This window comes from Etheostoma spectabile, chromosome 22, assembly GCF_008692095.1.
Source record: "Etheostoma spectabile isolate EspeVRDwgs_2016 chromosome 22, UIUC_Espe_1.0, whole genome shotgun sequence".
In the NCBI taxonomy this organism is placed as follows: domain Eukaryota; kingdom Metazoa; phylum Chordata; class Actinopteri; order Perciformes; family Percidae; genus Etheostoma; species Etheostoma spectabile.
Window position 1 is genome coordinate 738,416 of NC_045754.1, and position 10,515 is coordinate 748,930.

General features: G+C 39.1%; 1 long non-coding RNA gene across 1 annotated transcript; it reads right to left on the bottom strand.

The window, feature by feature from the left end:
• Positions 1 to 185: 185 nt before the first annotated feature.
• LOC116672495 (uncharacterized) lies at positions 186 to 6,965 on the bottom strand. Its single transcript, XR_004327571.1, has 3 exons — positions 6,773 to 6,965; positions 1,032 to 1,036; positions 186 to 197 (listed from the first exon to the last, which is right to left on the bottom strand). It is a non-coding gene; the product is annotated as an uncharacterized LOC116672495 (long non-coding RNA).
• Positions 6,966 to 10,515: the final 3,550 nt, after the last annotated feature.

Sequence of the window (10,515 nt, forward strand, 5' to 3'; positions counted from 1 at the left end):
AAAAAAGCAAGCTATGAGCCTTTTGCAGCCACACTTTAACCTCTACAGAACTGAGTGTTTGATGCTGAAAAGATTTCGTGTTGAAAAATGTTTGGAGTTGCCAAAATAAATCCAAATATTTTCTACTGATTCAACACAGAAACAAAAAAAGAGACAAAAATGGAAAAACTAGAGCCGCAAACCTGGATCACAGAGAGCTATAAAGACAGACATAATTAGTTGACTTTGGGTCAGGCTGATATCGACAACATGCCAAATATAAATGGGAAGAGTTTCAGTGCTTTGTATTGTGTAGTCTGTGTCAATCGACTCTGCTGTTGGTTTTAGGTCTTATCTAAAAAGGCCCATAATTGCCTACTTCTGTTATCAGTAGTAGGTGTTCATTGATTTAGCAACACTGTTTAAAGCAGCATAAATCAATATTATTATATTATAAGTAGATTAAATCCCTTTGTGTGATGTGAAAATTTGTCACCACTTGGACACTTTGGTCCTACAGCCCACTAGTTTGTCGTCACTTTGTTGCAAAAAAAATCAACCCTGTGCTCCGACCATATACCTACACTTTTGTGGATTACCTCCCATAATCTACAGAATCTCTGCATCGGTTTGTCTCACAAATTTCCCGTAACGTAACACGATGTCTACAGATCCTATCCCCCTGAGCAAATTGGCTACCCCAACCCGGATCTGAACTAACGCTAACCTTAACCAATCAAGGTCAAATGCCTATCCTAATTTATATAAAAAGCCTTTATGGTTGGAACAATGGAATGTCGGAGCAGAGGGATTATTTTTTTAAACAAAGGGACGTTGGACTAGTGGGCTGTAGGACCAAAGCGAGTGTTTCGGGTTATTGATCGGTCAGAACAATGGAGCGTCAGAGAAATGGGCAGTCCCCTTATTGACAGACATGTTTGCTTTCTCACTGTCTCTCTCTAACCCTCTCCAAATCTTTTTATTTTCTGTGCAGTTTTACTTGCATTTTCTCTTGGGTCCTCTTTCCTTTACCCTGCAGCTATCCTTCAGACACAAGCTTCAGAATGGCTAATGTTATTTAGGTCCGCTATTTAAGAAAGAGGACATCCAACACATCCTTATACCTTAAAGGCATTATACGTTGATTCCCAATACAACACATACATATGTTCTATTTAGTGGCAGAAGGCTCCCAAAACAACACGTACAACTGCCGCACGGTGGGGGTTTATTCATATGATCCTTCTATTTAATGTAACAAATATAGTTTCAAACAAGGAGTATAAGTTGTGAAACTTAACAACTTTAGGCAACTAAAATACTTAGGATTAGTAAAACATCAGGCTACAGGTATCTGTTGATATAGGGTTGTCAGATTGGGAGAGTGGGAGAGAATAAGAGATGAGGAAATTGTCAGAGATATGGAGTAGGATAACAGTGGGGTAGGATGAGACAATTGATACCGTACAGCCCAAATAGTGTGTACAGCCTTCTTGTCCATTTTGTGGGGGGTTTTAAACTACACTGAACACAGGTACACTGGCTACAGAACAAAGTCCAGCACCTCAGTCAACATTAAACAGTATGAAAAGTTAATTCACAATGAATTTGTGTACATTTCATCAGGAACCAGGAGTTGCTTATGGCCAAGAAAGCGAACACCTGCTGTATTCAGCTCCAGATGACCTCAAGAAGTCCTAGGCAGGCATGCAGGCATCACTGCAATAATCAAAAGAAAAGTGGAGGCTGCAGTGGCACTAAAAGAGGCAAAAAGAGCCAGGCTGGAGCAAAAAGAATGGCTAAGGGGAGGACTGGTGTGGGAAACATAACACCAGCTCAGTCTGGCTTGCCTGAGGATAGAGGAAGTAGAAAGACAAAAACAGTGGTGGAGTCAAAAAGGCAAAGTGATTCCAGGGCTTGAGCTATGCATCAACTTGTTTTTAGATAAGTAAAGTTTATGAAGACGGTGTTTCACACAGGTTGAGCATTTACTTCTGGTGGTGGGTGGCGCAGGATGCAATGTGATGGTTGCGTTCAGTGTCAAACTATGCTGGGAGCATAACGTGTTGCTCCCAACACAAGTAACGCAATTACCGTAGGGTATTCCTTTTTGCTCTAACGCAGTAATATAACACAGTACTGATTACATTTTGGTAATATTATACTCGTTACAATCTCAGTAACGTGAGTTCAACGCATTTTAACGCAACATCATTGCTTATGTGTTTTGTCATAATCCGAGCTGACTGCAACAAAGGACTGAGTAGGAAGTCATCAGGCAGAGGTCTGTGTTGTTGCATTAATTCAAATAAGTGCATTGACGTTTCATTTCAGTATCACACAAACACTGCTGCCCCTTGCTTGAGTTCATTGCCATGCAGTCCATGGCCCTTCTATTCCCCTAGAGAGTTTGCCTCTATCAATTTAGCATGTGCGTATATTCCACCCGAAGTTAACACAGGGGAGGTCAAAAACATCAAGAATAAGCACCCTAACTCTGTGCTAATCATTATGGGCGACTTCAATTCCTGCCATTTAAAACACGATCTGCCCAAATACAAACAACTTGTCAGCTGGAGGAAATATAGTGGATCATTTTCATTGTGACCACAAAGCAGCATATCATTCACTTCCCCATGCCCCCCTCGGGAACTCTGATCACTGTTTAATTCAGATGATCCCCATCTAACAAGCAAAAACTAAATCTAGCCAAACCAAGTCAGCATACATCTAAAAGATGGACGACAGAGGCACCTGGGATGTTACAAGACTGTCTAAACACCACTGATTGGGAATCCATGCGTGCCTCTTGTGACTCCATGGACTCATATACAGACAGTGTGTGTTCATATATTTCTTTTTGTGAGCAGACCTGTATTCCCACCAAAACTGTTGTGACATATAATAACAAACCCTGGTTCACAAAATCCCTCAGGCTGCTTAGGAAGACCAAAGAGCAGGCCTACAACGAGGGGAAAGGAGATGAATACGGGCTTGCCAGACAAAAGCTAAATAAAGCCATTAGGAAAGCAAAAGCTGCCTATAAGGTGAGGATGGAAGAACAATTTGATGCTAATGACTCCTCTTCCGCCTGGAGGTCATTGAAGAACTTGACAGGTTATAAAGACAACATACAACAAGGCACTCCCTCTGCTAAAATGTCTAATGATTTTAATGTATTTTATACACAATTTGAGAGATCTCCCTGCCCTCCCCTGTCCCCTTCCGGGTGGGATCTGGGTGTCATTACCACACAGCCTCATAATTATGACGTCCCACTCAGGGAGTAAGAGAACACTGCCCCTCAGAATCAAGCCCGTTTTGATAGTGAGGTGAAGGACGAGCACCGGCTATTTAGCTGGCAGAATGTAAGGAAAGCAGGTGGCCTGCTGGGATCTCACCTGCCACCCTGAATCACTTTGCCAGTCAGCTCGCTCCAATTTTACAGACATTTTTAATCAGTTGATTGTCTCATGTAAGGTTCCGGTTCAGTCATCAACCATTTATTCCAGTTCCGAAGAAGAACAGTGCCGGGGGCCTGAATGACAACAGATGTGGCCCTAGCATCAGTGGTCATGAAATGTCTTGAGCGGTTGATTCTGTTCCATCTCAAACCCATCACAGCTCCCCATGTTGAGCCACTGCAGTTTGCTTACAGATGGATGATGCAGTTGACTTAGGCCTGCACCATACTCTAGAACACCTTGACTCTCCTGGCTCCTATGTAAGAATGCTGTTTGTGGATTTTAGTGCCGCCTTTAACACCATATTACTAGAGTGGCTGTGAAGGAAGCTGTCACTGATGGGGGTGGAACCCTCTATCTGCTGCTGGATTATGGATTTTCTCAGCAACAGACAACAGCCTGTGCGGCTCGGCCAGTAGATAGATAGATAGATAGATAGATAGATAGATAGACATGTATTGATCCCAATAAAATGGGAAATTAAAGTGTTACAGCAGCAAAATCAGTCACACCGCACAGAATATAAATCAAATACTATGATTCAATTTACATACATATGATATACTATTTTACAATATAAAATCATATTAGGAATAAAATACAAGAACAAATATTTGAATATATACAGTACATGTCTGATCCCCAGTCCACCAACATTGGAGCACCGCAGGGGTGCGTGCTGTCACCATTTCTCTACTCACTATGCACCAATGATTGTATTTCCAACAACAGTTCCATCAGGTTGATTAAATTTGCAGACGATACCACCTTGGTCGAGCTGTGGCTCAGTGGTAGGGCGGTTGCCTGCCAATCGGAAGGTTGGTGGTTCGATCCCCGCCCCTGCAGTCATTGTCGAAGTGTCCTTGGGCAAGACACTGAACCCCGAGTTGCCCCCGATGCTGCGCATCGGAGTGTGAATGTGTATGAATGTTTATCTGATGAGCAGGTGGCACCTTGTACGGCAGCCCCGGCCACAGTGTATGAATGTGTGTGAATGGTGAATGTATCCTGTAGATGTAAAAGCGCTTTGAGCAGTTGTTAATAAATACAGCACATTTACATTTACATTTGGTCGGCCTTTTTAAGGGCAATGATGAGTCTACTTATAGGAAGTGTCTCATCTGGTTGCATGGTGTGACAAGAACAATCTGGAGCTTAACCAACAAAAGATTGTGGAAATGGTGATAGACTTCCGCAGAGACCCGTCCTCTCTCCCACCCTTATCCATCAAGAGCTTTGTTGTTAAGGAAGTGGAGTCATTCAAATTGCTAGGCACTGTCATCACAAACAACCTGAAATGGGAGGTAAACAGTTCCTCCATCATCAAGAGGGCTCACAGTGGAATGTGTTGCTATGATTACTATGTCAAATACCTGTATGTCTGCTGATGCATTTGGCAAATAAAGTGATTCTGAACATTTAGTGGTGTTTTGTTTTTTTAAGAATTTACCAACACCTTGCAACATTTCTTCACAGGAAAAAAATCTGCCAGTGTTATTTCCTGCTACTGTATTTAATGGTTGAGGTGACTGCAGATACATTTGCGAGGTGGATATTATTTTGTGGAGTTATTACTCTGCGTTGAAGCGAGCTGTCCCGTCCCTGTTCCCGTGGTCAGAACCAGAACCAGACAGGTACGGACACGTCAGCGGGGACAGCAGACGAGCTGCTGACAGATAGAAACATGTTGGGAATTAATGTTTAGGCTTGCTACATGTAATATCATTGTATTATATCAGCCGTGGAGAGTAACTCTGCCTGTAGTGGAACGGCTTCAAATGACGACCAAAACCACTCGTCTTTTACTGTAACATCTACTGGTTCAATATGTTGACGTTTTACAAACAGGAAAGTGAGCAGACGGACATGTTTTCATCTAGCGTCCCACGTTCATCTCAGTAAGCTAGCAAGAATACACAACAGACAACTTCCGTGTAGGCTACTTCAAAATAAAAGCACTTCCTTTGACAGTTCACAGTAAAACTAAATCACTGTTAAAAAAATAAAGTTGTGTACCTTTTAATATATCGGCTGTAAATCAAGTACTGTAAATAATGTAGATAGTGAGTTTTAATCACACTATAATTGACCATTTCCTTTAGACTGTTTTAAACTGAACAACATGAATTTCTTATTCCAGGGCTGTAAACAAACATTTTACAACAATGCCGTACATCAGTACAACTGTAAGGTACTTTTAATTGAGTATTTACATTCTCCTACTTGCCTATTGTACGTTTTACTTATCTATTTTTACAGCTGTAGTTACTTTGCATATTCATATTAATTATACAATATAGTATGCATAATTTATGATGTGGATTAAGAGGAGACTTTATTGATCCGGTGGTGAAATTCACAAGCTAGCTAGCAATTCAGAGGCAGTAATATTATAATAAAACTAAGTACTTGCTCATTTTGTTTGTTTTAGATCATTGTTCGTTCTTTTGCTTTTGTGTTTTAATCTGTGTTTCGGGGATCCTAAACAGGCTGTTTTCTTCTATACATGTCTGGGTTGCAGTCACTAAGATCTCATCTGAACAGACTTCTGTCATTCAAACAACTCTGAAGTGTAGTTTAAAACAGCCAGTTGGAGAAGAAGATTAATCCTGTAATTGTGAAACACCGTGGTATTAAACTTTTCCACACTTTAAACCTCTCGCAAAGGCTTGTGTGCTGTGGGACTCTCAGGCTTAATCAAGTGCATTATTAAGACGTTTAAATATCCAAAGCGATAAAAATGATCAACTGCAACACCTTTTTATGATTGAAATTTGGACTACCTTTGCTTGTCAGAGATATGGCTGCACAAAAACTCCCAGGCTGACATATTAAAAGTTCATTTCTACAATAGGTTTAGATGAGGCAGGACTGTTGGTTGGGCTGTATTATTGTAAAGGACAGTGTGCAAATTCACTGGTCATGTGTTGATAACTTGGAAGGCATTGTTGTTAAATCCAATCTCTCAACTCAAATGTCTTTTACTATGATGAATATTCAGACCATCATCCACAAAAACTGTATTTTATTATCAACTGAATTACCTCTTAAAGGAATGTGTATACTAAAAATTTGATTATTTTATTTGGAGATAAGAGGTAATTTAAGGGCCTACGAGGATAACTAGTTCATCAGAGACACTGGCTACTTAAAGTAGTTACCTGTGGTTAACACTCCATTACTAGATATAATCAATATGTCTCTATTAACAGGTAATGTACCACGGCCATTTAAAGTAGCTGTGACAAAACCTTGTCTGAACAAAAAACCACGACCTTGAGGTCTTAGCAAACTATAGATCTATTTCTAATCTTCCAATTCTCTCCAACATCCTTGAGAAGGTAGTTGCTAATCACTTATGTGATTTCCTACACAGCAATAGTTTATTTGAGGATTTTCAGTCAGGATTTAGAATGAATCATAGTACAGAGAAGGCACTGGTGAAAATTACTAACAACCTTCTAACTGATGCAGACAAAGTACTTGTCTCTGTACTTGTTTTACTAGATCTTAGTGCTGCCTTCAACAACATTGACCATACCGTCCTGTTTTAGAGACTGGAACACTCAGTTGGCATTAAAGGAATCGCAACAAGCTTGTTTAAGTCATGTTTGTTCCACAAGGCTCAGTGCTTGGACCAGTTCTATTCTCCCTATATCAGCTTCGTCTAGGCAATATTATTAGGAATCACTCAATTAACTTTCATTCTTATGCGGTTGACACCTAATTATACCTATCATTCAAGCCAGACAAAACAGTAAGTCAAACTTCAAGCATGCATTAATGATATAAAATCATGGATGACCTACAATTTTCTGATGTTAAACTTAGACACAACTGAAGTTATTGTGCTTGGCCTTAAAACTTCCAAACTTCATTATGTAGGGATATATGTACTCTGGATAGTATTGCCTAGGCCTCCAGCACTACTGCCAGAAATCTAAGAGTTACTTTTGATCAGGACATATCCTTTATTGCCCATCTAAAACAATCCTCGAGAACATTTTTTCATCTTTGGAACATTGCCAAAATAAGGAATATTCTATCTCAAAACGATGCTGAAAAACTAGTCCATGCATTTGTTACTTCCAGGCTGGACTACTGTAATTCTTTATTATCAGCATGCTCTCCAGATGATCCAGAATGCTGCAGCACATGTTCTGACAATAACTAAGAAAGGAGATCAAATTTTTCCTGTATTATCTTCTCTGGATTGGCTTCCTTTAAAATCCAGGATTCTTCTCCTGACCTACAAAATGGTCAAGCACCATCTTAAAATTGAAGAGCTCTTAATGCCTTATTGTCCCACTACGCTCCCAGAATTCAGAGTTACTTGTGGTTTCTAGAGTCTCTAAATGCATCAAATTGATCAACCTACACAAAGTTAAATCAATTTAGAATCCCTAAAAGCCAAGAGAAATACCATAGAAATCCGGTATTATTAAAAAAAACACCAGAAGTAAACCAATACACACAATATATATACATAATATAAGTTATTTAATTAATTCTATAAAAGCTGATTTACTCTCCCACTCCTTTAAATACAGATGCCCTTATTATGAATTTTAGAGGAGTGACTAACTTCAAAGTAAATACAATCATCTCTTCTCTTAATGGTTCAAAGGCAAAAGCCATCTATTACGGAAATTGTTAATTGGTCGATGGGAGGAGTGTTTCTCAGTTCTTGGAAGAATGCAATAATAACAGCAGTATTCAAATCAGGTGATCAAAGTGTCATCAGCAACTATCGACCGATAAAATTGCAGAAAAATATAGAACATATCTGAACAGATTACAATGTATTTAAATGCAGGTTCCCATTACATCCCATGCAATTCAGATTCAGAAAACATAATTTTACGGAAACGGCTGTCTTTCTGTTAAAAAAAAAAAGGCTAAACTGGATAAAGGCCGAGTGGTCAGAGTTGTTTTCTTGATTTAAAGAAAGCTTTTGATTTGGTTAATCATGACGTTTTACTTAACAAGTAATGAAAGATTCATTTTCCATCAGATTTCATTAAATTGATAAAAGCATACATTACAGACAGAACACAATGCGTTTGTTATTCAGTGTATATATTAATGATCTACCTGAGGTCTGTCCACCTATTGTCACCTGCCAGATGTACACAATGACACTGTCATATATCTACATATCTACTTATCTACATGTTACAAACAAGAAGAATGGCGCAGAAGAGCCATCAGCTACAATGATCAATATTTCCAACTGGCTAGCAAACTCATGTCTGCACCTTAATGCTGATAAAACAGTGTATTCTTTTTTTCGAAATCTACAAATACAGAGCCAGATCCAGATGTTATAGCAGCAGGGAAAAGACTTTCAGTGGTCTAAGGCTTCAAATATCTGGGAATAATAATAGATACACAACTCACATTTAAAAGACATGTCAATATGTTAATAAACAATAAAATTCAACTTAGCAAATTTCAGACACATTAGGAATAATTTAACCAGAGGCCTGGTTATAGTTGTATAAGTAATACATGGTGGTTCGATCCCTACCCCTGCAGTCATTGTCGAAGTGTCCTTGGGCAAGACACTGAACCCCGAATTGCCCCCGGTGCTGCGCATCGGAGTGTGAATGTGTATGAATGTTTATCTGATGAGCAGGTGGCACCTTGTACGGCAGCCCCGGCCACAGTGTATGAATGTGTGTGAATGGTGAATGTTTCCTGTAGATGTAAAAGCGCTTTGAGCAGTTGTTAAGACTGGAAAAGCGCTATATAAATACAGCACATTTACATGATATAATTTTCTTATATATGAATTATTGTCATACCAGTTGAACACACACAGGACGGACCACAGTTGAAACACTTTATTAAGAGGCCTTGAAAACGTTGGATAAAAAGTTAAATTCATATCCCCATTGTAAAATCTCAATTAAATATGATCTGTTAAACTAGGAAAACATGATTAAGTTTGCAGATATTTTCCTTGTAAATAAAAAATTTAATGGTATGGCTCCCCCTCTGCTCAACAAATTAATTCAACAACATCTAACTTCATCCACCAGAGCAACTAAAAGAGGGGATTGTAAAATACCATGTAGGAAAAGTAGTTGTTTTCCTTTTGAGCAGCCCACACATGGAATAGCATACCCACAGAACTAAGGAACATCACATTTATCAACTCCTTCTCCAAATCCATAAAACACTGATTATTGACTAATCAAATATGCTGCCATAATCCAGTATAACGTGTGTGTCTGTGTATGTTTTTACCTGTGTCTACTTTAAATGATACTTGTGTTGTTGTTTTTTCATGCCAACCTGCCAGTTGTCATGATCTGGAATAGTTGTTGTGTACTTGTCTTTGCCTATGTGTTTCATGTGTATGTGTTGTATTGTATCTTATCTATTGATTTAAGTCATCAACCTGCTAGGGACTGCAGATGAAAATTAGCCTGTATGGCTAAATCTGGCACATTAACATGTTCGACTCTGTAACTGTATCAATTAATGTCCCTTTTTAACTATAAAATAAAAAAATCCAACATAACATTGTAGATATGACAGAAAGTACGGAAAGCACAATATGTCCACTTTAAAAGGTGAATTTACAAAAAGCTCACTTAGTAGAGTGGGCGCCCATATATAGAGGTTCATTCCTCGATGCAACAGCCACGGGTTTGACTCCGACCTGCGGCCCTTTGCTGCATGTTATTCTACCCCTCTTTCCCTTTTCAAGTTTAAGATGTCCTATTCAAATAAAAAAAGTTGTGTTATGGGAAGAAAAAAAAAAATTCTCTACAATCACAGTCAGTCTCTGAAATGTAGTTTATATCCACGACCTTCAACTTCTGGGATTGCTTCAATGCCCCCCCAAAATTCCAGAAATTCCGTTACCTTACACTTTCTTTGTGTTGAAATTTTAAACTCTGCTTGATTTCTGAGGACTTTGGTTACTGTAGCAAGACTAAAACAACTTTAGAACATACATGTTCCACCAAAACAAGTTCCTTCCTGAAGTTATTTTGTAGTGGCACTAGCGCTTTGTGCGGCGATTGTGATTGGTTTAAAGAAATACCAATAAATCAGAGCA